This window comes from Hyperolius riggenbachi, chromosome 5 (genome assembly GCF_040937935.1).
Source record: "Hyperolius riggenbachi isolate aHypRig1 chromosome 5, aHypRig1.pri, whole genome shotgun sequence".
Taxonomy (NCBI): domain Eukaryota; kingdom Metazoa; phylum Chordata; class Amphibia; order Anura; family Hyperoliidae; genus Hyperolius; species Hyperolius riggenbachi.
Genome location: NC_090650.1, coordinates 144124179 through 144149534, shown reverse-complemented (window position 1 = coordinate 144149534; position 25356 = coordinate 144124179). Strand labels below are relative to the sequence as shown.

The window sequence follows — 25356 nt, the reverse complement described above, 5'->3', positions numbered from 1 at the left end:
GTCCGACATCACCATGAGATCGCTAGAGCGTCCTGTCCTTGGCTGCGTGGACATGGGAGGAGGAGGAAGATTACTGGCAGTGGCACCTTTATTCCGTTGTGCTGGGACATCACCCTTAAACGCACTGTAAAACATACTTCCCAAATTGTGTTGCAAGTGCTGCATCCTTTCAGCCTTGTGGTGATTTGGTATCATCTCTGCCACTTTGTGCTTATACCGAGGGTCTAGTAGCATTGCCACCCAGTACAGTGTTCAAAAAGCAAAGAAATGGGCAAGCACCATCCACTACACCATAAAATATGGATAGATAATAGGGAGTGTGCAGAAAGGAACCAAAATACTAATGCAAACATAAAACAGAACAAGAAGTTCTGTTTTAATGTTTGCCACCCAGTACAGGTAATTCCACTTGAGTTTTTTTATGCGGGGGTCCCTCAACAGGCTGGACAGCCTGCACAAAGTCGGATGTCGACGTACTATCCATCTTGTCTTGCTCTTCCTCAGTGATGTCAGGTAAGTTCTCCTCCTCCTCCCAGCCACAAACCATACCACGGGAATGGTGAGCAGCACAAGCCCCCTGCAATGCCTGCTGCGGTTGTTCTTCTGCCTCCTCCTAAAAAAATCCCACCTTCCTCATCTGACTCTTCTTCCCCAGATGACTCCTCCCCCCTCCTCTGTGATGCCGCAGGTGTTGATGATGCCGCAGGTGATGTTTCCCACAACTCTTCCTCCTCTTCCTGATCACACTTCTCTACAGCTTGATCCACCACTCTATGCACGGCATGCTCCAGGAAGAAAGCATATGGGATCAAGTCGCTGATGGCGCCTTCACTGCGACTCACCAGGTTTGTCACCTCCTAAAACGGACGCATGAGCCTGCAGGCATTACACATGAGTGTCCAGTACTTCAGCCATAACATTCCCTGCTCCCCAGAGCATGACCTTTCACTGTAGTTGTACAGATACTCATTGATGGCTTTCTCCTGTTGTAGCAGGCGGTCAAACATGAGAAGCGTTAAATTCCAGTGAGTTGGGCTATCGGAAAACCAGCTATATCGGCCAAGCGTGCCATGGCCATGTAGGACCGCCTAAAATGCCCACACACCTTCCTGGACTGCTTCAGGACCTCCTGTAAGCCTGGGTACTTAGACACAAATCTTTGGATTATAAGATTGAGCACATGTGCCATGCAGGGTACATGTGTCAACTTTCCCAAACTGAAAGCCGAAATGAAATTGCTGCCATTGTCACACACCACATTGCCGATCTCCAGTTGGTGCGGGGTCAGCCACTGATCCACCTGTTTGTTCAGAGTGGCTAGGAGAGCTGCTCCAGTGTGACTCTCTGCTTTTGAGGCAAGACATGTCCAAGATGGCGTGACACTGTTGTACCTGGCATGCAGCAAAGGCCCTGGGGAGCTGGGGATGTGTAGTTGACACTCAGCCGAGGAGGGGGAGGATGACAGCGAAGAGGATATAGCAGGAGGAGTAGGAGAAGGAGGAGAGGAGGTGGCAGCAGGCCTGCCTGCAAGCCGTGGAGGTGTCACAACTAGGTCTGCTGCACAGCCACGCACTCCCTGCTTGCCAGGGGTCACCAGGTTGACCCAATGTGCCTATAAGTAATGTACCTGCCCTGACCGCGCTTTGCAGGTCAGGCATCCGTGGTCAAATGGACCCTTGACCCAATGCTGTGTGCCAGAGATGACACCACTTGCCTTTCAACATCCTGGTACAATTTGGGTATCGCCTTTTGAGAAAAGTAATTGCAGCCTGGTATCTTCCACTGCGGTGTCCCAATCGCCACAAATTTTCGGGAGGCCTCAGAGTCCACCAGCTGGTATGGTAACAGCTGGCGAGCTAACAGTTCCAGTAATATTATAATTGGGAGAATATCTTTTTTTAGGAAAAAGACTAAAAAGCCGTTAAAGTCCTTTTTGATGTGATCCACTTCACCTCAAAACAATTCACTGCGTTAGTAGAAAGAACTATGGTATAATAAACATGAAATACAATGATTATCCTCTTGGTGTTCTCCTTTGGGATTAGATATTTTATCTTTCTTGACGCAGTGTGAAGGTCCCTCTTCGAGACCTGTGGGGAACACACTTTGTCTTCACCCTTTGTAACGGTTATTATCTGTAGGGTGCTGGTACTTATCTTTTAATATATTTTAGTAATGTTTTTAATTGGAATTTCTCTGTTTGGTTTTTGTAGAAAGTGCTTATACAGTGGCCTGATGAAGGGCATTATATGCCCGAAACGAGCGTGTCGTTGCCAATCAATTTCTTGAAAGCCTTGTTTCATTACAAAATACTGGAATCCCTATGATTATTCATGCAAATAAGGAGCATCCTGCAGAAACCTCCCCTTTTAAGACATTTTTGTATTTGTGTCAATAAAGATTTTTGATATTTTTTGTACCACAAGAGCTGCAAGACTTTGTATTTCATGTTTATTATACCATAGTTCTTTCTACTAACGCAGTGAGCTAACAGTTCCACCAAGCCAGCTGTCCGACGCTGGGCAAGGGTGGTGACTGGCAGACATTGTCTTCTTCCACTCAAAGATTTCCTTTATGGAAACCTGGCTGCTGCTGTGGGCAGAGAAGCAGGAACCACTCAAGGTGAGAGGCGGAGTGGAGGAGGGTGGCTGTGAAGGTGCAAGGGATAAAGTGGCTGAAGATGCTGCACCTGAAGGAGGAGGCGGAAAGTGGCTTTGCATTTGTGTGCTGCTTTTCCTCAGGTGGTCATCCCATTGCAGTTTGTGCTTTTTCATCATGTGCCTTCGTAAGGCAGTTGTCCCTTCGTGGGTCTTGGTCTTTCCACGACTCAATTTTTGCTGGAAGAGAGTACAAATGGCATTGCTCTCATCTGAGGCAGACACACAAAAAAAATTCCTCACCGCTGAGCCCTGGAATGATGGAACTTTGGTGGTGGAGTCAACAGCTGACCTTGAAGGGCATGTTGGCTGACTGTCCATAGGAGGCGATACATACCGCCGGACACTGCCACGAGCTGTTTCTGATGACGAGCTCCCCCTTCTTCTTTCAGCAACTCGTCTCCGCCTACTCCTCTCTGACTCCCCCTCTGAACTGTCCCCCTGTTCATCTTGTCTATTGGGAACCCACGTGACATACATGGCAGTATCATCATCATCCTCATCATCACCACCATGATCATCATTATCCTCCACAGCTTAGCTTGTATTAGACACCTCCAAAACTGCACTAACAGGTACTTAATCATCCTCACACCTTAGGTCCATACTGGCGCCTAACTCATATGAGGTGGTGGTGTAACATACTTAACACCATTATCTTGTAACAATAATGGCTGTGAATCAGTTAATTCCCCCCCAAATAACTCCTGCGAAGTGTCAAATGGAGCTGATGTGGTGCTAGTAGTAGCAGTGGTGGCTGCGGAAGAAGATATGTCACGGTTCCGTGCGGAAGCTGAGGATGATGAGGTGTTCTGTGTTAAATAGTCAACTACGTCTTGGCAATCTTGGGAGTTGATGGCACGTGCTTTCTTAATACTGTACTTTGGTCCAGGGCCACATGAAATCACATCAGCACGACCTCGAACAGACCTGATAGATGGCCTGCCTCTGGCTCTGCCTATGCCTTTAGTTTTGTCCATATTGGGGGGATGAAGTGAAAGGTATGCATTGACTTGACTAATACAATATGCAGTCACACAGGTGCAGTGAAAAGGTATGCAGTGACTGGTGGTATAATACAATGTGCAGTCACACAGGTGCAGTGAAAATGGATGCACTGACTGCTGGTATATAAAACTGTGTGCAGTCACAAACAGGTGCATTGAACAGGTATGCAGTGACTGGTATATAAAACTGCGTGCTGTCACACACAGGTGCAGTGAAAAGTATACAGTGACTGGTATTACAATACAATGTGTAGCTGTCACACAGCAGGTGCAGTTAACAGGTATGCATGAACTGGTATATGAAACAGCGTTCAGTCACACACAGGTGCAGTGAAAGGTATACAGTGACTAGTATTACAATACAATGTGCAGCTGTCACACAGGTGCAGTTAACAGGTATGCATGGACTGGTATATAAAACAGCGTGCGGTCACACAGAGGTGCAGTGAACAGGTATGCAGTGACTGGTATATAAAACTGTGTGCTGTCACACACAGGTGCAGTGAAAGGTATACAGTGACTGGTATTACAATACAATGTGCAGCTGTCACACACACAGGTGCAGTGAAAGGTATGCATCGACTGATATATAAAACAGTATACAGCAGTCACACTGGTCACTGAATGTGCTGGGCCTGGCACAGTATAGCAATTTGCAAGAACCAGCTGTGACAGACAGGGCTGTATATGCAGTGTCAGTGTGCCACACACACACAAAAAAAAACACATCACAAGAACATTAGCTCTCAAAAGAGCTGTTTTGGTGGTGCTTTTCTAGCAACAAATATCAGCATGGAGCAAGTTAACAGACCTCCTAACTATTGCTTTCCCTATCTCTCCAATGTCTCTCCCTTCTCTCACTAATACTGCAGCAACACAGAGTGAGAACATGGCCGACGCTGCTGCCTTATATAAGGGGGGGGGGGCTCCAGGAGGGAGTGCAGCCTCATTGGCTGCCATGTGTCTGCTGACTGTGATGTAGAGGGTCAAAGTTTAGCCCAATGATGTAGTATAGGGGGTGGGTCGAACCGGCATAAAGTTTGCGATCCGATGCGAACGCGAACCCGCATTGTTTGCACGAATAAGTTCGCATGCGAACCGTTTGGGACATCTCTAATTATGAATCTGTTTTAGAACAGCTTGGACTACTTGGAAGGGTATGAATAATTTGGGACTCATCACTTTTTTGCTCAAATGTAAATTAAAGCTGAGAAATGTTTTTTTTTTTTGTTGTTGTTTTTTTTCACACAATAATGCTTCTTGTACATTGTCTTGTTATTTTTTGGGAGACACCTATGTCATTTCTCATCAAAAAATTACTTGCTGGTTGAATAAAAGTAACTTTAAGTCAAAAATTGTCAGGGGGCAGGGGAATGAATAATTATGGGCAGCACTGTATTTTGTGCTCTGGCATTTTGCCTTTTTGACACTTGGTTTTATGTTTGACTTATTCTCAACCATGACTCTGACTCAATGAAGCTGTGGATCCTGGTATCCTGTTTGCAGTCTTATCATAATACCAGATAGAGGTATGGGTAAAAATATACAGTATATTTCAGCAGGAAGGGCTAATGCACGTACAGTAGTGTTTTAGTAGTGTTTAGCAGTTCAGACAAAAGAAAAGCGAAACTCTGTGTGGCTTACTTTGCTTCTGGCCTAATTTTAAACTTGCCATCATAGATTATTAAGGCTTTTTATCCAAACTAACATCATAGATTTTACTTTTTTTTCCCTCTATTTTTCTTTTAAAAGATGCTAACTGACCTTAATCCACATTCATATGACTGGGAGAGAGGAGCTGTTGTGACAAACCATAGAGTACAAGAAGTACAAACCTGAAGTGTATTTCAGATAAAATGAATCTCTAGCTCAAGAGGTCATGACCTGTAGCTTGAAAATGGCAGAAGCATTAATTTAGAAAAAACTGAGCATTTTTTTACAATAGTCACCAAACACAGGCAATTTTATATAGTAAGAGCGGTTGTTTGAAAAGTTAAAGCTCATCTGAATTTAAAAGGGGGTGATTATGCACGTCTGGTGTAAATCAGGTAGGAAAAGGCCAAGTTAAATTGGTCAAGCTGTTCTGTCAGGTGCCATAACTCTTCATATGTGCATGTTAATGGTTAGAGTAACAAAAAGAGAATTTATTTCTAACACCTTTCAGACTTCTACAAATTATTCTTAAAATGTGTCACTAAACATATTCTTCCTGTTTTATATTAGGTACATTTTACAGCCTTGCCATTTCAGAGAAAGAAAATCTGTTTTGAGCAAATGTTTTCTACCTTGTATTAAGCAGAAAATACATTTACATTTATAGACTGTGTCATTGAGAAATGGCTGTTTAGGACGTATACTCCTGTAGAATATTATAACATTTCTTTGAAAAAGATAAATGACACATTTGTGAATCTGAAGTAATGAACTCCTCCACCCCCCCCCCCCAAAAAAAAAATGAATGACAAAATATGTTATAAAACCTTTCTAACCACTTGCCGACCGCCCACTACCTATGGGCGTCGGCAAAGTGGCATGCCCAGGACCACGTAGCGCCGATGGGCGTCGGGTCCTGGGACTGTTCTGGGCAGGGATTGCGCGCTTTGATAAGGCGCCACTAGAAGACGCCATACAGGGGAGACTGTAGAGAAGATGAATACTGGCCGCGGGAATCCGTCAGTGAACGCTCCGCTGTCCGGGGACACTCTGGGAAAGGTAACTGCAACTACAGATCTGGCGGTTAAAGGAAGCATAGCGGCAGACACTCGGAGGGCATGGGGGAGGCTAATTTGCACATTCTGCTTCAGCGGGAGGCTGGGCACATGCCGGCAACAGTCGGGAGAGGGAAACAGCTGATTATACAGCTCTGGCTATTGGACACATGCCGGGGACACTGAGGGGGAGAAAAACAGCTGAGCATACTGCATGTGCCAGGGACACTGGAGGTAGGGGGGTCACTGCAAAACTGTGCCAAAGGCTCCATTTTTTATGTTACTATCATAATTGACAGATTAGAAGAATCAGCACAGTGGAGCAGCAGCCCAGAGCTGCTGATAATAAATGACAGCACTTGCAGTATAGTATATGCCTTAGAGTTCCCATCTCTGTCACATTACCCTACAGTTTTGTTGAGTATATGGGGCAGGTGGTGGTTGGTGAGAGATGATTTCTTTATGGCCTATCACTCCCGGCTTATAGTCGGGTCAATGATTTTTTCTTGTTTTTTTTATGTAAAAGTTGGTGGGTCGGCTTATACTCGGGTCGGCTTATACTTGAGTATATATGATAATTTACCAGTGCTTATGCAAGTTACATAGTGTAAGTTTCACAGATGGGTAACACGTGAATTGCAAGTGTACGGTAGGTCTAGATGCATTTTAGGAGCAGTAAATAATATCAGCACAATGTATTTATTTTAAGTAGTCTACTACTCTCAAAAATAAGCTTAAAATAAAAGTCCTTCAGTTTCAAAACATTAGAACAATCAGTTCATTGTGCTACTAAAATAAAGAATTGACTTAGCATTTACCTGAAGAATCAGCTAGCAGAAATCCTGTGCCATCAATTCAACTCTAAATAAGTGCAGCTGTCAATACAATGAAAAGCTTATCTCTTCAGTCCAAGCAGGGTGTGCTTTCTGCATGTAAGTAAAGCATCTTTATCGTAAGGGAATATTGGCACACAACAAAATTGCCTTTTAGTATGCTTTATAACCACAGTGAGAGCAAATAGTGCCTCTTTTCTCAGCAGGTGATAGTAATAATGAATGGATGCTACATTTGTACCACAAATAGCAACGTGGCTAATCTAACGGGTAGACTTCAAATCATATCAGAAAAGCATTTTTTTTCTGAACAAGTGTGTTCGGAAAAAAAAGTTGATTGAAAAAAGAAAAAAAAATTATATATATATATATCTATATATATATTTTATTTATTGTATTTATAAAGTGCCAACATATTATGCAGCACATACACATATATATATATATATACACACACACATATATATATATATATATATATATATATATATATATATATATATATATACATATATATTGTAACATACTATTTGGTGGCACATTGTGCCCAATTTGACCATCCGATTCGATAATTTTATCAAAATAAATACAAATCTGTGCTGCAACAAGCATTGCCAATTGAACTGAGATAGCTCAAATCTAATGCTCAAGCATGATGGAAAATCTCAGCCAATGTGTTTGATAAGTGTGCAGCAATAACTGGGTACGATATTGCGACAACCAATGAATGCAACAGACCACCAGCCACCATCCCCCAGAATGTAAATGTATCCCACTGGTGCCCATGTATTGGAACTCTCCACTGTTCCAACAGTTGACTCCCAATCTCATCCGCAGACTCCCCCAAGTGTCTCCAGGCACATGTGCGTGGCTTCACACACATGCCACATGCTATATGTGATGTCGGTGCTCAGGGTAGCCAGCAGACAAGACCAGGAGTCACTGCAGCAGGTGAGAATATGTTGGTGCTTTATAATTCAATAATAATAATAATTTCCAATGAATAGGCACCGGGGCGGCTCATTGGGGGGGGGGGGGGGGGGGCGTCAAAGGCAGTATCACAAAGTTGGTTCCCAAGAAATGTAATGCTGAAATCAATTGGTGTATGGGCAGCCAAGTGATCTCTGATTGGATTTGATCCAGAGATCTGTCTCTTACTCGGTCTGTCCATACATTGCTATGCTAGATGTATGGGCACCTTTAGTCTTTTTCTAGAATAGTGGGGGGATCATGCAAAGTTAAGTTGAATGGATATCTTTAATAAAAATAGAGGGGGAAAGAAAGAGGAAGATACAGAGAAAGGCATACAGAATAGGGGGGGGTGGGGGGAATTGAATAGTTGGATATGTGTGCAAATGTTTGTACAACACTGTCAAATAGTACTCACCCTAGTTTCTAGGCCATGCAGCTCCCATGGTGAGTGTGCATGAATTGTGTCCCGCTACCATAGACTCAGGCACTTTATTGTGGTCCAGCCAATATAGCTAGCCAGACATAGCTACCCCTCCCTGTATAGGAAGCCATAGGAGCACCCAACATTAGGTGGTCAGATGCAGCCCCCCACTATAGGTAGCCACAAGAGCCTTCAATATTAGGTAACCAGATGCAGCCCTCTCTGTATAAGATGCCACCCTAGTACAATTACGAAAAAGAGTCAATGGAAGCCCAAATAGTGCAATTTGTCACCAGTTGAAATATGTAATAAAAGAAAGAATAACCCACAAAGGTGGGTTGCATGGGGGCAACCAACCACCTGATGCAGGTAGAGATCCACAAAACCGACTCTACTTGAGTGTCTAGAGTAAACAGGAGGAAAAAACTGGTGCTAGGTGTGGCAATGCTACATAAGACCAATATCATCCATCCAAAAGGAGGGGGAAAACCACATATAAAAAAATAATTCCTACAAGGAAAAAAAAATCATAAAAAAACATATCCCATAAATAGGCAGTGTCCACTAAACATAACTAGGCACAGTTACCTGACTAGTGTGCTGTGCTGGCTTGCTTCTGTGCTGCCTGACTCCTATGCTAGGAGCCGCCTTCTGGGTGGGCTGGCAGTCCCCTATCCCCCACAGTATTCCCTGGTAGCTTCTGCCACACCAACCCACATAGTATTCCTCACTCCTCAGTTGTCTAGTAGTCCCCCATCGAGTACATATTATTCAGGCACCAGGCAGTTGGGTGCACAACAAGCCAAATGACAGCTCTCCCTGCTGCCGGTAACTCCCCGGCAGCATTAAATACTATTCCCCCTCTGAGTTTTAGCAACTCAGAGGGAGATGTCATTCAGGGTCTGGCGATCACTGGATCCCCAAATTACTCTTATGTGCCCTTCACAGCGGAGCACTAGTGCAGGTATCCTGGCATGTGTTCCCCCAGTATAGGTAGACATGTTCTCCGAATCCACAGACATCTTCTATAGCCAGCCCTCCTCAAGCTAGTCAGCCACCCCAGCAAACAGTGTAAGGTGCTGGGGAGGGAAGCAGTGCCTAGCTGTCACCTGGCTATGACTGTTTGACTCCTTCGTTAGTATGCATGGAAATCACCTATACCTGGCTAGCTGTAATGGAGGCATCTATTCCTGGCCACCTATACTAGGGCACCTATACCTGGCTACCTATAATAGGGGCACCTATGCCTAGCAGGTATAGGTGCCTCCAGTATAGCTAGACAGGGACAGGTGCCCCCAGTATAGGTAGCCAGGCAAAGGTGCCCTAGTATAGGTAGCCAGGTATAGGTGCCTCCAGTACACATATCATGACAAAAGTGCCCCCAGTATAGGTAGGCAGGTATAGGTGCCTCCAGTACAGGTATCATGGCATACGTTCCCCCAGTATAGTTAGGCAGGTATAGGTGCCCCCAGTATAGGTAGCTAAGTATAGTTGTCCTCAGTATAGGTAGCCAGTATAGGTAGCCAAACCAAAGATCTGATACCCTAGCAATAGTCACTAGCCTCGAAAGGGCATTCCCAGGGATGCATAGCTAGGAAAATAGGTAAGTCCCGTACAGACAATACTGTGCATGCTGTGTTGTGCTTACAATTCCACTCTACAGCCAATCAGTCACTCCACTGCCCTTCCTCCTTCTCTCTTCCATCTTGCAGGAGATTTTCATGTGCGGGTGCGGGGCCAAAACAGATGAAGAAAGAAAGTGATTGGCCAGTGGGAAACAAAGGGGAGGGAAAGAGGTTGAGACCGGGCTGCAGTGGCTAGCTGGGCTGAGGGGCGGGACTATCTTGAGTCTTTGCAGGCTCAGCAGGGAACATATATTAAGGGACACTGCCATGATTATAATGTCACGGACACCAAAAATTAACACTTTATTTATGGAATATCCATAAATTAATGGATGGTTGGCACTTGGCAACACTGCTTTGAGACATCTTAGGGGGACAAGACACTAGAGGTAACTAATTATAATTATTCTTACAGGAGAAGACCTGCAATTTATTTTCTTAGCCTGGAAATTCACTTTAAATATATATATAAAAAAATTATATATATATATGTATATATATATATATATATATATATATATATATATATATATATATATATATATATATATATATATTCCTGCAAATCTGAAGTATGATGTATATAGAAGGTGTAAATGAGAATTTATTTTAAAAAATCTGCTTGCCAGCCTGTTGTGCAGTGCACTGCTTTAAATAATTTCTGAATCATGTAATCAGACTGTTCCAATCTAATCTTCAGAAAGTAGAGATTTAACAAATAACCAATTATAAAGTGTACCTGTCTTGACAGAATTCTGGATGCTGTAATTGTGGACCTTCCAAAAATTGCTGGTTTGCTGCCAGTAATGCTGGCTTTTCAGTTATAATACTGTTCTGAGTCACTCACATGGAAACATATGCAGATTTGCAGTGCTATAACAACTGGCAAGGATGTAGGCCTATATAGCATGTCTTTATATCCTGTGCTGTGTGAAAAGCATCAGTGTAACAATTGTTCACTGTTAAAGTGTTATAGATGGTTGTGTGCTTAACTACAATCATCCCAATCTGCTAAATAACTGTTTTACACTTCAGTCTTTGTTGACTTTATCATTTAGATTTTCATATTCCTTGCAGGGGAGTAACTACAAATCATGGCTCCCACCAGAAAAAAATGTACCCTTTCACTTGCCTACCCCTGGTGACTCTCATAGCCTGGGTCCTTGGAGACTCGCATGCAAGGGTCATAAAACAAGAGTGGGCATCATAATCTTTAGATCCATAACAAGTTTAACCACAAAAACTCCTGACCTGAATTAAAGATCCCTTTGTCAGTGGGAGTGAAGTAGTAATTAGGGCCCCCTTACAGCTATGCAACTCCCTTCCCCCACCACCCGCCATTGCAGGGGTCTCCTCCCTGTAGTTGCTCCCCTGATCTTTGCAGTAAAAATGTTCCTGCAACTCTTTAAAATGAGTCTAAATGTTTTTATGTGGCTCTGTACAGAGGAGGTAAAGTCAGTGGCGTAGCTAAGAAGCTGTGGGCCCCCGATGCAAGTTTTACAATAGGGCCCCCTAAGCACTCTATACATAACAATGGATACGGCACACCAAAACCTGCCAATGGCAACTACAGTGTCCGATGAGAAAGAAGGGGATGAGAAACAGTTTGTTAATGATTACCACTATTTAATGTATCTATAGAAGTGATTATTATGAGCATAGGACCAATAGAGAGCTAATACTGTAGTTGAGGGAGGGCCCTTTGGGGGCCCCTCTGGCCCAAGGGCCCCGATGCGGTCGCTACCGCTGCAAGCCTTATTGCTACGCCCCTGGGTAAAGTCAAGCTACTCTGCTTTTTATTTGCATGAATTGTATTAAACAGAAGCAAAATATATATTTTTCTGACAAATAAAGCACTTTCAATGTCATACTGAGCTGCAGGTAATGCATGCAGTAAAATTATATAGGTTTAGCTTTTTAACATTCTCAGTTACGGAGTGCTAGACTCTCATGCAAGTGTCTCTGATGTTCCATACGATGTCAGGATGATTTCACATAAATATGAGTTTTTTCTCAGCGAAAAGAAAAGCATTATACCCTTTTGAATAATTCATCAGGTCTACAGACTAGGTTCATGTAAACATCTTTACCAACCACTGTTTTGACATGAAGGTCATTTTCTTCCTCTCCAAAGCTCCAAGGTCACAATATGACATACAGATCTGCTCAATTCTACAGATGTACACCCTTGACTCAGATTACCACTGAGAAAGTCGCAGGCAGACCACGTTCTTTTGAATCATGCCACATCATAAGTTTCCATGTTTTCCTTAGCAGTAAGAGAAATAAATGTGACATTTACCGAAACTGATAGTGATGCATTAATGCTTAGCTATTTTTCCATAGCAACAATTCTCAATTATTTTTTTATAGTTTTTTTTAATATTGAGTTATATAGTAAGACAAACCAATAGCCATTTTTCATGTATAAGGTACAGTAATCAACCATTCATTTTTCAATGTGTACCGAGCTGCCTGAACAAAAAGAGAAGAACATTTATCCATACTTTGTATTAAAAACAATGCAATAAGTGCTGTGCACAACTTTCATGGGGGCAATATTTTTTAAACTGATGACAAAATTAGTGAATTTTTGAATTTCAACTTTTAAAGTAAACCTGCGTCCAACACAATAAAGGGATTCATACTTACCTGGAACTTCCTACAGCCCCTGTAGCCTGTGGGCTCCCTTGGTTTCCATCCAGACCCCTCCATTCTCCCATTGTCAGCCCCAGTAGTCAGGAACTACTGCACGTGTTGCCCTGGCTGCCTGCCTCCTCGGTCACACTCCGATGGCCAGGAGCACTCTGCGTCTGTGCAGTTAGTTGAGGCTTGTAACTGTGCAGGCGCACAACACTCCTGGGCACGGAAACGTAACAAAGGAGGGGGCTGTGCGTATGTAGTAGTCCCCGACTGGCTCAGTTGGGGACATTATCAGGGCTGTGAGCGGAATCACAAATGGACAGCAAGACAGCCCGTGGACTACAGGGAACTGGATGAAGCCCCAGGTAAGTATAAATCCTTTTGTGTTGGTAGCAGGTACATTTAAAGGACCACTATTGCGAAAAAGTAAGCAGTTAAAGAACCGATGGGTTTTGGGCCAGTCCATCTCCTCATAGGGGATTCTCAGAGTTTTCTTTGTTTTCAACAGCGTTTTCTGAACAGCAGTTTAACTGCCAAATTGGAGAAATACCAGCCAGCTTCCCTACTCACTTGCACACTATTTTGTCAGTTAGACTTTGCAACTGCTGTTCAGGAAAGGCTGTTGAAAACAAAGAAAACTCTGAGAATCCCCCATGAGGAGATGGACTGGCCCAAAACCTGTTGGTTCTGTCAGATTTTACCTGCCTACTTTTTGCGCGATAGTGGTCCTTTAAATGAATACATATGCCTTTTTATTGACATAAAAACCTGTGTGGTGTACAAATGTTGCTTCCATGAAAGTCTTATTTACTGTTTTTTAAAATATCACCAAATTTCTGTGCACAAAGTCATTCCAGACAATTGTATGCCCATGACAAAAAGGTAGCCAACGGTGGTATTAAATTAGTAAGTGTTAAAAATATAATGAATATTACTCATCCAATAGTAAATAAACCTTAACCAACTGCATTATGCCAACATGCTGAATAGATGTTTACACCAAGGACTATGTAATAAAATGTCAGGCAACCTAACCCATTTTTGAACATAGTGCTTGTGCCTTCTAAGGTGTATTTCCACCACTTCTGATTTCACATTAACCTGCCTCCAGTACTGGATCAGGTTTCATTTTCTCTTCACTGCAGCCACATGCTATACTTGTATTACTTGTTATAGAGGAGCAGAAAAAGGGTGCTATACAGCCATTGCTTGCTGTGGGGATTAGGGATGGTCGGAAATGCTGATTTCCAATTCTGCAGAAATTCCGATTTCTGCCAATGCAGATTTCCAATTTTCATTTTCCGATTTCCGATTTCCGAGTTCCAATTTACGCTTTCCAATTTTTTTGTCATTTTTTTGCAATCTCTGATTGGCCAAATACTTCCAAGTTGATTCTGCATTCTCTGATTGATCCATTGTGCTCAGATTACCAAATTGCAGAAATACAGTATTTCCACGAAATGTTGATTTCAGAGTTCTGTTTTCCGATTTCCAAGTAGTGTTTTTTTGGTAATTTTTTGCATTCTCTGATTGGCCAAATACTTCCAAGTTGACTCTGCATTCTCTGATTGGCCAAATGCTTCAGAGTTCTATGACTGTCCTAAAATAACGGAGCTGCAGTAATGCAGTATTTCCATACAAATCAGATTTTCAAGTTCTGTTCTCTGATTTCCGAGTAGTGTTTTTTTGGTCGTTTTTTGCATTCTCTGATTGGCCAAATACTTCAGAGTTGACTTTGCATTTCTCTGATTGGTCAATTGCTTCCGAGTTCTGTTATTGAGCTAAAATTACTGAATTGCAGTAATGCAGTATTTCCACAGAAATCCAATTTCCGTGTCCCGATTTATGAACTCCTTTCGGAAATGCCGATTTCCAATCGGAAATGTGTAAATTTCAATTCCACAAAATCTGAATGAGCATCCCTAATACCGAGCACAGTTGCTGGGGAAGGGAGGACCTAGGGAAACTTGAGTTTGACTTGTAGCAGATCCCTTAACAATCAACTATAGTGTTTCCAATGAGCTGCATTGATTATGAGCAGGCATAACACCACTTGTTTGAATGACAATCACGTTTTATCATAACAGGTTTAGGAATCTCTATATTGTGAAAGATTGGCTTATCAGTACTGTTCAGAACAATGCCGTATGACACAATTTGCACTGTCCTTGGCCGGTTTTCGTGCACCAAAACAATTGTTCTGGAGTGTCAGAGGAGTCTCAATGTAAAACTCACACAGGAGCTCATAGCCCCTTAGCTATGCCACTAGGGGTTATGCTTATTACAAAAGCTACATCTGGGTTCCTTAAAATGGATAAATAAAGCTACCTTTGTTTAATGCAATTTAGGAGGCCATATATAAATTTCTAGATTGCAACTCTATGTGCTAAAACAATGAATTCCTCTCTTCTTTTATTGTAATCTGATCAGATATGGATAAATTCCTACCTCACATAGAACATTGATTTTGAATAGAATTCAGCTGGAAATATCTTGAAAATCAAACTAAAACTTTGCACCATTTGATGCGGTGCAACACTATGGCCCATTGATCGACCACCACTTGTGCCCCTCCCCCAATCAAAGCAAATCCTCTGAGTGATCAATAGTTTGGCCACCTTCACACCTCCACCTTTAATCAAGTTATAACATCAGTATTTGTGTCTGAAAGTACTCAAATTGCTATTGTCACACAAAAAGCTCTTCACAAGATTATGATTAAATCAAATATGACCACTTGTAGCTGTGATTTCCAAAATCACAGTTGCTGCTGTGCTGGAGAAACTCACATAAGCACTTTATTCTTCATTCTTTGGCAATGTCCAAAAAAAAGTGGCTTTCTGGAGTAGAGTAAATAAAGCGATACAAAATGACAAATTCCAACCTTACCTGAGATCAATAATCTCTCATATCTCATTTGCAACCAGGCATGTTCTACTTACATTTTAGGGACACAAATTCATACCATCCATATCTTAAACTGTACCAGTGACGTCAAGTTCTAAAGATTTGATACTTACCCGGGGTTCCTCCAGCCCCATAAGCTCGCCTGAGTCCCTCGGTGTCCTCCCACGGTCTGCCGTTCAGCCACAATCAGCCCTGGTAACAGACTCAGGCCCATATGCAATTAACTTCGTCATCTGAGTTATCTCCTAGGAGATAATTTTCATATTCTCTTTAAAATAACTTTTCAGAATTTTACAATTGAAAAAGTACCCAAAAGTAGGTGGAAAAGGGCTATAAAATTATTTTGAGCATTTTCTTGCTTGTTGGTGGTTTAAAAGGTATTTCATGACAAGGTGTAAAAATATCACCTAGGAGAAAACTCATGAGAAAAGGTTAATTGCATATGGCCTCAGTCGGGTCCAGTCTGGAACTTCTGCGCATGTGCAGATCTCCCGCACATGTGCAGTAGACCTGGACTGACGCCACTGAGCCATTTACCGGGGCTGATAGTGGGTAAACAGTAGACCGCAGGAGGATGGCGAGGGACTCACACGTGCTTATGGAGCTGACTGAAGCCCCGGGTAAGTATCAAATCTTTGGAACTTAATGTCTCTGGTTTCCTTTAAGTCATAATACTAGTAGATTATAATTTCACAGAGTAAAATAAAAACTTAATCCCATGAGTCCTTCTATAGATTGGATCAAAACATAGAACTACTTGAGAAAGAAAATCTTTCCCCATTCAGCAATTTTCCATTACTTTCCTAATGATCACTATATCCAAATGTAGCAGAAAGGTATAATACCAATTATGCACAAAAGATCAAAGTTGTTGTGATGATGTATAGTTCAAAACCTGGTCATGTTTATGCCTGTTTTTTTTTTCTTCTTCGATACCTGCATGACCCTTATGTTACTCTTTTCTACAGATTTCAGTACTATTGCTATGTCCTATTATCCCAAACCCTAAAATATTATACACTATAGCTGTATTTAAAGGGACACTTAAGCCAAAAAAAAAATTTTTACTCACCTGGGGCTTTTACCAGCTCCCTGCAGCAGTCCTGTGCCCTCGCAGCCACTCACCAATCCTCTGGTCCCCCGCTGCCAGCTAGTTTCGTTTTCACCGACAGGCCTGACAGGACTGGCCATGCACAGCTTTCTCCGCATTCCTGACTGTAATTAGCGCTAATGCGGACTGCAATGCGTTGCCGCATTACCTACGCATAGATATGCGACAACGCGTATTTTTGTACGTGTTGCGGCCCGTAATAGCGTTAATTAGTCGGAAATGCGGAGAAAGCTACACGTGGCCAGTCCTGTCGGGCCTGTCGGCAAAAACAAAACTAGCTGGCAGCGGGGGACCAGAGGTTTAGTGAGTGGCTGCGAGGGCACAGGACTGCTGCAGGGGGCTGGTAGAAGCCCCAGGTGAGTAAAACTCGTTTTTTTCTGGCTTAAGTGTCCCTTTAAGTAAAAATACATGTTAATAAAGCAACATTTGAAGCTATTTTTACTGGTTATGACTAACTATGGTTTAATCAGGCCCTGGAAGTTTCCTCTTACAGCAGGGTCTGTTGTCGAGTTCACTTCAACTAATGGGACAAGTTTTAAATATGCAGGAGGTTGAAACTGGCACCTTCTTGTGAATCTGTTTTTAGATATTTGGGGCATATGAGGACTGCTAATGGAGTGTTACATGACACCTTTAGCTGCTCACCTGACTGTCACAAAGAGTTTCACAAGTCTGAAACTAACTGCATAACAAGTATTATGGAACTATTTTATATTACCCTGGCCTGATCTGGTTGGCAGATTTTGTGTTGCACAACTACCATAAGCAAAACATTTAGCTTATTTAATAAGCCAAATGTTTAGTTTATAACATCCTATGATTTCTTCCTAACACTATAAATAGATGCAAATGGAAATGTGTGCTAATGATATGTGACATAGTCAGGCAGACATTGTTTATCACATATGACGCTGCTGAAGTCAATTAGCACTAAAAGTTATTGCTAACTACATCTTTGTTCATTTTGTTGTGTGACTTTTTTCCTTAATTGGCAAGAATCAGTCATTAAATTAACCTGTTGTAAGTATAATAATAATGCACTCATTTAGTCAGACTATGATTGCTTGCAGCTTGAGAAATTGCCAGCTCAATACAAAGCAGTGTAAACACAGTTAGAGCGGTGATGTACATGGCTTTAAAGAAGTGAAGCCACCTGTAGGGTATTCTGTAAAGCAATTCAAATTGTAACTGAATTGCACCATTTTATAATAGTTTACTTTGTTTGACCAGTCTTTGAAACACTGTAAAATAAGGTGACCCATTGCTCAACACATAATAAAAAACACTTTGCTTTGAAAATAAGTGCATTAAAAAATTAATACCTGTAGAAAAAAAAAACATAGCAAAGAATTTTAAATATACATTCTTTTCAGATCTTTGGATTTATTTAGAAATAGAATCTCACTTTTTTTTCAAATTCATTTTCAGGCTTATGTTTTATAACACCTGTATAGGGAAAAATTAAATATCCTAATCTATTTTGGAAATTGTGTGATAATTTCTACTCAGCTCAGTACTTCAGTACTTTTATCTATTACTATGCAAAGGTAGGCAGAATGTATTGTAGCTATTGGAAAAGGAAGAATGGAAGGGATTTTAACTGATTCACAAATAACTGACAACTGATGCAAAGGGCTTGAATTTGCATACACTTAAAGAGAAACTCTGACCAAGAATTGAACTTTATCCCAATCAGTATCTGATACCCCCTTTTACATGAGAAATCTATTCCTTTTCATAAACAGACTATCAGGGGGCGCTGTATGACTGATATTGTGGTTAAACCCCTCCCACAAGAAACTCTTGAGTACGTACTCCTGGCAGTTTCCTGTCTGTGAACCCTGCTGCATTGTGGGAAATAGCTGTTTACAGCTGTTTCCAACTGCCAAAAAAAGCATGCAGCAGCTACATCATCTGCCAACAGTAAACATTTCACCATGTAATAAATGTCAGAATGTAATTCAGGGATTTAAAAGATTTTACAATGGGCAAACATTGACTAAATCATTTATACATAACTATTGTAAAAATGAAGTACTTTTTTTTTATTACATTATTTTCACTGGAGTTCCTCTTTAAAAATGGAGCAGTGTGAAAAATGGCGCACCGTTCTGCCAATAAATGTATCATTAAACACTATTTACCGTTTTATTGTAATTACATTAAAACGGTAAATAGCATTTTAAGATACAATTATTGGTGGAACGGTGCACCATTAAAAATGCAGGGGTACTAGTGTTAGGCAGTAGGGGTGGGGGGGGGGAGAGGCAGTGGGACACTGGTGTCAGGTAGCAGGGTGGAAGGAGTAGGATTAGGTGGAGAGAGGATCTGATGAGTGCATAGGCGGCATACATTACCTAGTCCCGGCCGGAAATCTCTCCTTCACTTCCTCAGTTAGTTTTCAGGAGTCCTGCAGCCAGCTAATCACCATGCTGGGACTGAAGCCACATAGTGATTAGCTGGCTGCAGGACGCCTGCAAACTAACTGAAGAAGTGAAGGAGATATCGCCGGCTGGGACTAGGTAATGTATGCCGCCTATGCACTCATCCGATCCTCCCTCCACCTAATCCTACTCCCTCCATCCCGCTGCCAGGCACCAGTGTTCCACCGCTTCCCGACACCAACAACGCTAAATAGCATTTTATAATTTAACTTAATGCAATACATTTTAACATTTAAAATGTAATTTACCATTTTAAAGTGTATCCTAATGTGGCGCCATTATTATAGTGGCGGCGCTGTGCGACATTTTTATCTGTTCCACTTGAATTTTGCCTTTAACAGCTATAAAGGCTCCTTCTTATCATGTTGGACCTTATTATTGTGAAAAAAAGCATTCCAGAAACCCTTATAACTTAAAGCAGAAGCAGAGCAAAGCTGCATGTATACAAGCAGCGTTGAATTACTTCACAGGCACCGCCATACTCACACAGTATGGTTGCACTCATACACAGTGGGGAAGACAAGAACATATCCAACAAGCTCTGGTCATATATATTTGGGGGGGGAAGCTTGGGTTCATTTTAAGCAAGTAAAAACTTCATTAATTAGTTTGAACTTAGTTTTTAAGACTTACGGGTCCTGGATCAATAACAAATTCTCCTCAGGTTTATTTCAGGGGATGTTTTTTTTCATTTTTTCATTATTTACTAGTAAACTGAATGAACATTAGGAAGTTGACCAGCTTATGAAGTCACCTGTGCCTACTGGCTTGGAAGTACATGCACAAAAATGACAAAAGAGCTTTGGGGCACAGTCCTTCTGCCTGCCATTGTGATGATGCTTGCTGCACTAATTTTAGTAGGTGGTAGTTGGCATGAAAGCATGACTTTGTTTTGCATCTCACTGCTTCCCAGGGTCTTCATTCTGTTATTTTTTCCTCTTAAATTTTTTTTGTCTTAAACTTTTAAACGACGAGGCAAAATGGATTATGATATTTAAAAATACCTTGGATATTTTCTCAGAAAACAGTAATACGTACTCTAAAAATGATGTTTTGATGATTTCTTTTCCTTTTTATAATAAAAAATACAGCAATAAGAAAGTGTTAAGTTGGACATGGCTCACTATCTCCCTCAAAACAGTGACTTTCCTGCCTAGAAAAAAAAATAAAAAGACAAGTATTAAAATGCAACTGAGTACAGTTATTTAAAAAAAAAAAAAAAAAGAAAAAAGACAGACAGACTTAGGACAACATTTTAAATTTAACTCTACAAACTGAAGAGTATAGAAAACATAGGCGTAGCAAATTTTAAAGAAAAAAAATCATCCTCTTTTCAGTCTCTTCAAAATGCTTTCCTTGCCTCCTGACTCATGTTAACTGAGATTAAAGAACAACCAAAGTGAGAGAGATATGGAGGTTGCCATATTCATTTCATTTTAAACAAGAGCAGTTGCCTGGTGGCCTGCTGATCTTGCATGCATCAGTAGTGTCTGCATCACACACCTGAAACAGGCATGGGTCAAATGCAGTCAAACTTAAAGGAGTCATCAGGGAAATTGTAATACAATAAGTGCTACTTACCGGGGGCTTCCTCCAGCCCCAAGCTCCCTGCATGTTCCTTGCCGCAGCTCTCCCCGCAGCCGTTCGCCGCAGCCGTTCACCGCAGCTCCGTCCCGGTCCCTGGTGATGATATCAGGGCAACCTCCAGGTCAGCCTGTACTGCGCCTGTGCGAGAGGCACTGTCAATCACCGCCACGTGGGCCTGCGCAGTCCGCTCTGGCCCACAGGGTGGTGATTGACAGGGCCGCTCACGCAGGCGCAGTACAGGCCTACATGGTGGTTGCCCTGATGTCATCGCGGGGGAACAGGATGGAGCTGCGGCGAACGGCTGCGGGGAGAGCTGCGGCGAGGGACATTCTAGGAGCTTGGGGCTGGAGGAAGCCCCTCCGGTAAGTAGCACTTATTTTATTACAATTTCCCTGATGACTCCTTTAAGTCAAACATCTTATCTGCATGCTTGTTCTATACTAACAGTATTAGATGCAAAACAGCCAGGCACCATAAACACAATAAGATCTGTAGTTCTGTTCGACCCAACAATATAGCTGTAAGCAATGTTCACCAAAAAAGAAGCACAGGGTTTTATATGAACAAATTCTCTGTTTATTCTTCAATCCAAAATATCTTCAAAATTGTGGACTATGCGTATGGACATCAATTCAGGGTTCCAAATCCCATAAAAGACTTCCTGACATGTGTTTCACGGCCAAAAAGCCGCTTCCTCAGAGGCACACTGTATACAAACATCAACTGTAGACCATATGAAATATGTAGCCGCAATCTGTGTTTAGAAGAAGGAGTGTTCAACGTCGATTCCATGTGCGGTCTACGCATCCATGGACTGAAAGGAAAGAACAACCAGGTGATTTGCATTTTTTTTTTATAAAATGAATATGGCAGCCTCCATAATCCCTCTCACTTCAGTTGTCCTTGAAGTTAAATAAAGCATAATAGTCTTCAACAATGACTACAGCCTTTTTCACTGATACACAATCCCTAACCTCTCCTCTACAGCATCTACAAACAGAATAAGGGAAAGCACTCTCACAGTGTCTTATGTAGGAAAAGTATATCTAAGTAATAATTAACTGATGAGGCTGTCTGTATATGATATAAGCTTTTGAAAGGGCACCCGGTGACACTCAGTTGGCTAATTGAACTGATAGAAATGTAGCAGTATGTTGTGAAAATGCCACATGGCAGATTTAAAGGGCATGTCTGCGGCAATTCCTCATTAATGAAATTGTATGATTGGGTTTTGTGGTGTGGTGTACAGCCAGCATGAAAAGCCAACTTTTTGCTAGCAGACAACCATGCCAAGGACTAGATTATGACAAGGTTTTGGCAGAGGCCAGAAAGTGTGTTTAGAAAGTGCAAGAGGAAAACAGAAAACGTGCGGCTAGCAAGGTGTTTAGCTTCTCAGATCAAGCTTATCTCCAGTATAATGACGTAGCAAACTTGACGTTATTCTCGTAAGAATGACCAAAGAAAGATATTACTCACTGAGGAGTGGGCATCATTCTGGGTGAGTTTCTCTTTGTTTTCATTGGCTCCTTTCTTATCTTTAAGGTTTCTATCAGGTCCGCATAGTATACCGGGCCCTGTGATTGGTCTAGGAATTCAGACCAATTATTGGTTGCCATCATGGTGGCTTTATAACAATTGTATTGAATGAGTATCTTCACACAGTCTGTCACTTGCTTGAGAAAGGGGTATACCCCCGAAACTTGATTGTAACTATGATAATCTAATAAAAGAGCATAATACTACATTGATGGTGCCGGCTTCATCTTCTCTCTCTCTATATATATATATATCCTATATAATAAAACCCCTGTGTCTCTTCGTCCTTCTGTGTCCCTGTGTCTGTGCTTCCATACCTGACAGTTTGCTGTCTGTGAACCTCATTGCATTGTGGGAAATGACAACTTTTCCAACTGCCAAGCAAGCAACATCTCCCTGTGTGCATATACTTCAGACAGAGGTGGGGGACGGGTGAGCGGGACACGTCTGTGCACGCGTTGTGGGGAGAGAAGCCATGGCCTAGCGCCCAGTAGCGGCCATGGCCTAGCGCCATGGGCGGGTCTTTTTATTAATATATACATATATACATATAGAGCGATAGAATTTTTTTTTTACATGAGAAAAGGGAAGCGTAAGTCCATTTTCCCTTTAACATTCATTGGATGAACCAGGTCCTCATCCAGTTTACAAGAGATAAGAATAGTCTGTTTCTGGTTCCCTTGGAGACAGGTAAGTTTGACCTCTTTGTACCCACATAGGAAGATCTCAATAACTATCAGTACCTGTATGGTATTTTGAAAGAAGTATTGCATTTAGATAAAAACGTTGTTGTTCAGTAATTGTATCCAGCAGCTTTTTGGGACATGTGCTCTTAAATTGACTTACACAAGCTCTATATATTATTATTATTTATTTATAAAGCGCCAACATATTCCGTGGCGCTGTACAATGTAAGAAAACAAACAAGTGATACATAATGATACAGACAATGATATACATGAAATATGAACACTGATACAAGATACAGCACTGCTGATTACAACTTTATTTAACATGATGACTAAAATGTATAAATTTCTAACAGTGTGCAAGCAATTGAATTAATAACATTCCATGACACAAAAGGGTGAGAGCCCTTCCCTTGCGAGCTTACAATCTAAAGGAATGGGGTGGAAACAAGAGGTGGGGGACAATATGAATATATGACAATTCATACTAATTCCTGATACAAGTTAGAGAGGAGTGAATTACGTGGAATATATCTAAAAACCTATGCAATCAGGGAAAGTTCATACACCGAGGCCTTTTCCACACTACATGCAATCCCGATTTTTTTTATACGATCCAATTTTTGATTCCGATTAAAAAATGTAGCAGTTTGCAGTACTTTTTTCAATCGGAATAAAAAATTGGATCATATAAAAAAATTGTAATTGCATATAGTGTGCAAGAGAAATAAAACAGTCCATAGACTTATCGGTTTTACCATTTTATTCCCAGCAGGTTTGATCATCACTCTGATCAAATCTGACAGAAATGTATAGGGCATGTCTAAATAATCAAACTTTAATTGATTTTTGCCTAAAAATCAGAAGTGTTGATTGGATTGGATAGGATAAGATGATTCAACCTATTAGGGGAAGGGCAGGAGTAATAGCAGCAGGGTAGTGGGCCAATGCAATGCTGTGACTCAATCCATTTTGAATAGCTTTCTTGCTGAAGTCTCTTGAAATCGATGTGCTGTGTGTGTGGAAGAAGTCAATTACAATCTGATCAGAATGTGATCAAGGGGGGAGGGGTATGTATATGTGGGTACGTTAAAGCAATCCTGTATCTAAATAAAACATTAAAAAATAGATACTTACCTTGAAAGCTTCTGTATGGTCCAGATGCTTCCCATGTCATCCTCAAATCCACCGCTGCTGCCTTTTTACTTGCAGCCACTCCTCTCCATGTATGAGTGTGACCATACTGCACATGCATGAATGCAGCCACATCTCCACAGTAGCACAATATAGATATGTTCAGAGGGACCCTGCACAGGAACAGTGGGCTTGTGGATGGAACTGAGGTGAGTATACATTTTCTTCTTTTCTTTATACAGGTTTGCTTTAGGCCAGTTTTACACTTGGACATTGCAGTGTGATGCTCCACCCCCATTACATTGCACTGTAACACAAAAGTAATTCTTATGACTCTGTGGCATAGTTCGCCGAAGTATGTCACTGGGATTCCCAGGTTTCCCTGTCACATTCAAGTTGTTCTGCACATTTGTGCTGCACCGCCACCATATTTAAAATCCCTGTGTTGCCCATTGACTTACATGACTTCTACCGCCACTGCGTAGCGGCAGAAGTCCTACGGTAATGCGCTGTTGACTTTGCAATGGCTCACAGGCCAATTGAGAACTTCCTGTGCAATGTGACGCATTAAGTGTGCTAGTTCCCATTGCCGTGCATTGTTGATGCTAAAATTGATCAGAAATCGGCCTTGTGACACTGCATCCACTCACCTCGCCGACCCGCTGCTATCCCCAGATGTTAAATGTTCTCCCCGGTGCCCAGTGCAAGCTATACTTTACCTGTCCATGGCCACCACCTGTCCTCCGCTGGCTCGGGCTTCCTCTGTACTCCATACACATGCGCCATGTGGTTGCCTAGTAAGGTGGCCGTGTGTGTGTCGTCTGATGTCACACATTCGCCCTTACCATGTATGGAGAATGGAAAAAGCCCGGAGCCAGAGGAGGACAAGCGGAGGCCACGGACAGGTAATGTATGGCTTGCACTGATGAGGACCAACCAGTCTGAAACAGTCTGTATGCATGTTGAGTTATTGTGGCTCAGTACAATTAACAAGCTGACACATCATTGCATTCCAGCTGTTCTGGAGGTGTGTTTAACTTACAGGGACAACAAAATATAATTTTCACATTCAGCAGTGTTGC

General features: G+C 41.9%; 1 protein-coding gene and 1 long non-coding RNA gene across 14 annotated transcripts in view; one reads left to right on the top strand and one right to left on the bottom strand.

Moving 5' to 3' along the window:
• The window catches only part of CNTNAP2 (contactin associated protein 2), a 2604396-nt gene that overhangs the window by 979029 nt on the left and 1600011 nt on the right, over nucleotides 1-25356 (top strand). The window lies entirely within an intron of this gene.
• Nucleotides 1-25356, bottom strand: part of LOC137518456 (uncharacterized) — a 110483-nt gene that overhangs the window by 68395 nt on the left and 16732 nt on the right. For 3 of the 7 annotated variants that reach the window (XR_011020816.1, XR_011020815.1, XR_011020817.1), the window contains exons 3-4: nucleotides 20367-20481; nucleotides 12314-12492 (exon numbers count right to left, since the gene is read on the bottom strand). This is a non-coding gene — a long non-coding RNA (uncharacterized lncRNA). Of the gene's footprint in view, nucleotides 1-7190; nucleotides 7299-12313; nucleotides 12493-20332; nucleotides 20482-25356 lie in introns of all 7 variants that reach the window. The other 4 variants (XR_011020818.1, XR_011020820.1, XR_011020819.1 and 1 more) reach the window with 4 other exon arrangements.